General features: G+C 38.2%; 1 pseudogene; it reads right to left on the bottom strand.

The window, feature by feature from the left end:
- Positions 1–3,983: 3,983 nt before the first annotated feature.
- On the bottom strand, positions 3,984–4,866 carry LOC116086306 (annotated as a pseudogene).
- Between the last annotated feature and the right edge of the window lie 745 nt (positions 4,867–5,611).

Consider the following 5,611-nt stretch of genomic DNA (forward strand, 5'->3'; position numbering starts at 1 on the left):
ATTGCTATGGCTAGGACTTCAAGTACAATATTGAATAGGTAGGGAGATAGTGGGCAGCCTTGTCTAGTGCCTGAATTTAGTGGGATTGCTTCAAGTTTCTCTTCATTTAATTTGATGTTGGCTACTGGTTTTCTGTATATTGCTTTTACTATGTTCAAATATGAGCCTTGAATTTCTGATCTCTCCAAGACTTTTATCATGAAGGGATGTTGTATTTTGTCAAATCCTTAATCAGCATCTAGTGAGATGATCATATGGTTTTTGTCCTTGAGTTTTTTTATGTGGTGAATTACGTTGATGGATTTCCGTATATTGAACCATCCCTGCATCCCTGGGATGAAGCCTACTTGATCATGGTGGATGATTGTTTTGATGTGTTCTTTGATTCGGTTTGCAAGAATTTTATTGAGTATTTTTGCATCGATATTCATAAGAGAAATTGGTGTGAAGTTTTCTTTCTTCGTTAGGTCTTTATGTGGTTTAGGTATAAGAGTAATTGTGGCTTCATAGAATGAATTGGGTATTTTGTTGAATAGTTTGAGGAGTATTGATATTAGGTCTTCTTTAAAGGTTTGATAAAACTCTGCACTAAACCCATCTGGTCCTGGACTTTTTTTGGTTGGGAGACTATTAATGACTATTTCATTAGCAGATATGGGACTGTTTAGATCGTTGATCTGATCTTGATTTAATTTTTCTACCTGGTATCTGTCTAGAAAATTGTCTATTTCATCCAGCTTTTCCAGTTTTGTTGACTATAGGCTTAGGATCTCATGATTTTCTGGATTTCCTCAGAGTCTGTTGTTATGTCTCCCTTTTCATTTCTGATCTTGTTAATTAGGAAACTATCTCTGTGCCCTCTAGTTAGTCTGGCTAAGGGTTTATCTATTTTGTTGACTTTCTCAAAGAACCAGCTCCTGGTTTGGTTGATTCTTTGTATAGTTCTTTCTGTTTCTATTTGGTTGATTTCAGCCCTGAGTTTGATTATCTCCTGCCTTTGACTTCTTTTGGGTGAATTTGCTTCATTTTGTTCCAGCGCCTTCAGGTGTGCTGTCAAATTGCTGGTGTATGCTGTCTCAAGTTTCTTTTGTAGGTACTTAAAGCTATGAGTTTTCCTCTTAGGATTGTTTTCATTGTGTCCCATAAGTTTGGGTATGTTGTGGCTTCATTTTCATTAAACTCTAGAAAGTCTTTAATTTCTTTCTTTATTCCTTCCTTGACAAAATTATCATTGAGTAGAGTGTTGTTAAGCTTCCACGTGTATGTGGGCATTCTATTGTTTATGTTGTTATTGAGGAGCAGCCTTAGTCCATGGTGATCTGATAGGATACAAGGAATTACTTCAGTCTTCTTGTATCTGTTGAGGCCTGATTTGTGACCAATTATACGATCAATTTTGGAGAAGGTGCCATGAGGTGCTGAGAAGAAGGTATGTCCTTTTGTTTTAGGATAAAAAGTTCTATAGTTATCTGTTAAATCCATCTGTTTCATAACTTCTGTTAGTCTCACTGTGTCCTTGTTTAGTTTCTGTTTCCATGATCTGTCCATTGCAGAGCGTGGGGTGTTGAAATCTCCCACTACTATTGTGTGCTGTGTAATGTGTGCTTTGAGCTTTAGTAAAGTTACTTTTATGAATGTAGATGCCCTTGCATTTGGAGCATAGAGGTTCAGAATTGAGAGTTCATCTTGGTAGATCATACCTTTGATGAATATGAACTGTCCCTCCTTATCTTTTTTGATCACTTTAGGGTAAAATTCTATTTTATTCGATATTAGAATGGCTACTCCAGTTTTTTTCTTGGAACCATTGGCTTGGAGAATTGTTTTCAAGCCTTTTATTCTGAGGTAGTGTCTGTCTTTGCACTGAGGCAGGTTTCCTCAGCAGCAAAATGTTGGGTCCTGTTTACGTACCCAATCTGATCGTCTATGTCTTTTTATTGGAGAATTGAGTCCATTGATATTAATAGATATTAAGGAAAAGTAATTGTTGCTTCCTGTTATTTCTGTAGTTAGAGCTGGCATTCCGTTCATGTGTCTATCTTCTTTTAGTTTTGTTGGAAGATTACAGTTTTGCTTTTTTAGGGATGTAGTTCCCCTCCTTGTGTTGGAGTTTTCCATTTATTAGCCTTTGAAGGGCTGGATTTGTGGAAATATATTGTGTGAATTTGGTTTTGTCATGGAATACTTTGGTTTCTCTATCTATGGTGGTTGAGAGTTTTGCTGGGTATAGTAGTCTGGGATGGCATTTGTGTTCTCTTAGGGTCTGTATGACATCTGTCCAGGATCTTCTAGCTTTCATAGTCTCTGGTGAGAAGTCTGGTGTAATTCTGATAGGCCTGCCTTTATATGTTACTTGACCTTTTTCCCTTACTGCTTTTAGTATTCTTTCTTTGTTTTGTGCATTTGGTGCTTTGACTATTATGTGGTGAGAGGAATTTCTTTTCTGGTCCAGTCTATTTGGAGTTCTATAGTCTTCTTGTATGTTCATGGGCATCTCTTTCTTTAGGTTGGTGAAGTTTTATTCTATAATTTTGTTGAAGATATTTACTGGCCCTTTAAGTTGGATGTCTTCACTCTCTTCTATATCTATTATCCTTAGATTTGGTCTTCTCATTGTGTCCTGGATTTCCTGGATGTTTTGGGTTAGGGTCTTTTTGCTTTTCGCATTCTCTTTGACTGTTCTGTCAATGTTGTCTATGTTATCTTCTGCCCCTGAGATTCTCTCTTCAATCTCTTGTATTCTGTTGGTGATGCTTGCATCTATGTTTCCTGACTTCTTTCCTAAGATTTCTAACTCCAGAGTTGTCTCTTTTTGTGATTTCTTTATTGTTTCTACTTCCATTTTTAGGTCCTGCATGGTTTTACTCAATTCCTTCACCTGTTTGTTTGTTTTCCTGCAATTCCTTAAGGGATTTTTGAGTCTGCTCTTTAAGTGCTTCTACTTGTTTACTTGTGATCTCCTATAATTCTTTATGGGATTTTTTTGTTTCCTTTTTAAGGGCTTGAACCTCTTTTTTGTTTGTTTGTTGGTTTGTTTGTTTTGAAACTTTTATTGCATTATGATGAGAAAAGTTACATGATTTCAATTTATCTGAATTTGTTAACATTTATAAACATATTTTAATTAAATAGAATTGAATCACATTCTTGTTCCCCTTTTGTACCACTGCTCCTGCCATAGACCCCCCCTTCAATACCTGCAATATCTTTTTTGTCATATTCCTTTAAATTTATAAAATATTATAACAATAAAAATAAGTATTATAAAAGTTGTTTGATATAAAACAACAATCAATTTAACAGTCTTATGTAGATGCTTGTCTACAGCAATAGTGAAAATACATTTTTCTCAATATAAATAACTCCAAACATATTAGCTCTATACTTAAAAATAATACATCACTACTAGTATTTTCTTTTTTTTTCTTTTTTTTTTCCCAAGTTTCACATCATTTGATGAAGAGGTAATATTTTATCCAAGATGGATTTTTGTTATCTATCTAAAAACACAAGAGATTTAGCTAATGCATTTACAGCTGGAAGACAATTCAGATTCATTTATCTAAAATCTCTTTTATGCCACTAGTAGGTCCCTTCCATGGCTACGACAAAATGACCTCATATGGAATGTGATTTTTCTATCCAGGATATTTTGTACATTTTGTTAATGCTAAAATTGCTTTTCTTCAGGGAAAAAATGACATTGGAATTTTACTGGCTTATTGTATCCAAACTTTGATAGATTTGCATAGATTAGGTATTTTCAAAATATCAAATTGACACCGTCTGTGAAAGCCCAATACTGTCCAATCTCACAAGGGCTGTTTGCTGTCCAGAGTAAGCCTGGGAGAGAACATCAACACAACACATTAACAAGTTCAGCATTAAAGATCCCACCACTTGAATCACATTATCCTCACAAGGGCAAAGGTCTTTTTTTTAAAAAGAGACTTAATTCATTTGTTTTTGTCATATAAAAACCCTTATGTGGTAGCCACAGCTGGAGCCTGGGTCCTCTAAACAGAGACTCTGGTGTGGGTTTTCACAAGATGATCAGTTAATTCCTGGTAAGGAGACTTGGTGAACACAGTCTCTTTCCAGAGGTTGGGGGTCAGGTAGCTGTAGGTCTTGGAGATGGCATCAAAGGTGGCCTTGGCAAAGCTGCCAAGGGTGGCAGTACAGCCTCTGGCTGAAATGTAGGAGTCATCTATGCCAGCCATCATCAGAAGCTTCTTGGGCACAGGAGCAGAGACAATGCCAGTGCCTCAGGGGACAGGGATGAGACGCACCAGCACAGAGCCACAGAGGCCTGTCACCTTGCATGGAACAGTCTGAGGCTTGCCAATCTTGTTCCCCCCAGTAGCCTTTCTGCACAGGGACTATGGAAAACTTGGCAAAGATGATGGCCCCTCGGATGGCAGTGGCAACCTCCTTGGAGCATTTAACACCAAGACCAAGGTGACCATTGAAGTCCCCAATAGCAACGAATGCCTTGAACCTGGTCCACAGGCCAGCACAAGTTTGCTTCTGTACTGGCATGATTTTCAGAACCTCATACTTTAGGGATGCACCCAGGAAAAAGCCAATGATCTCAGACTCCTTAATGGGCAGGGAGAACAGGTAGATTTCCTCCAAAGACTTGATCTTCATGTCCTTAACCAGGCAGCCCAGCTTGGTGACGATGATCCACTTCTGGTCTTCAGCTTTACCTCCACAAGCCCCATAGCCTCGACCACAACCACAGCCTCAACCACGACCAAGGTCCATAAGACCACTGCCAAATCATCTGTGGAAGCCACTTCGGCCTCCTAATCCTGGGTCCCTGGGTCCTCTGGGCCCTCCTACTGCACCAGTGTCATCAGCCATTTGGTGTCTTCCCAGAGAAGAAGCAGGGAAGTCTTTAATTATATCATTCCTTATGTGCTGCTTAACTCCAGATGTGGGTACTGGCATGGAACCACTGTGCATTTGATGGAAGTTTCCATATTCTCTGAATCATCTTCAGGCTTGTTACCCAAGTTGATATGTATATGCTGGGCTTAAAAAAATCTTTCCAAGTTAGACCTGAGTCACAACTGTATAAAAAAGTTTCCAGCTACAATTGGAGACCTCACCCACCTTCAAGACCTTAACTTTAATGACAATCATCTGGAGACATTTAGTGTTCCCTTGTGTAAGTCCATGCTCCAAAAGTCACTTCAGAGTTAGGATCTCAGCAAGAACAAAATCAAAGCACTCCCTGTGCAGTTTTGTGAGTTCCAGGAACTCACTAACTTAAACCTTAACGATAATGAATTGATTCACCTTCCTTTCAAGATAGGACAACATTCATTTTCTATCAGCAGATCAAAACAAACTTAGAAATCTACCTTGCGGTTTTGTTGGAAGATTACATTTTTTGCTTTTTCAGGGATGTAGTTCCCCTTCTTGTGTTGGAGCTTTCCATTTATTACTCTTTGAAGGGCTGGATTTGTGGAAATATATTGTGTAAATTTGGTTTTGTCAAGGAATACTTTGATTTCTCCATCTATGATGATTGAGAATTTTTCTGGGTATAGTAGTCTGGGCTGGCATTTGTGTTCTCTTAGGGTCTGTATGACATCTGTCCAGG

Source organism: Mastomys coucha, unplaced genomic scaffold, assembly GCF_008632895.1.
Source record: "Mastomys coucha isolate ucsf_1 unplaced genomic scaffold, UCSF_Mcou_1 pScaffold12, whole genome shotgun sequence".
Classification (NCBI taxonomy): Eukaryota; Metazoa; Chordata; class Mammalia; order Rodentia; family Muridae; genus Mastomys; species Mastomys coucha.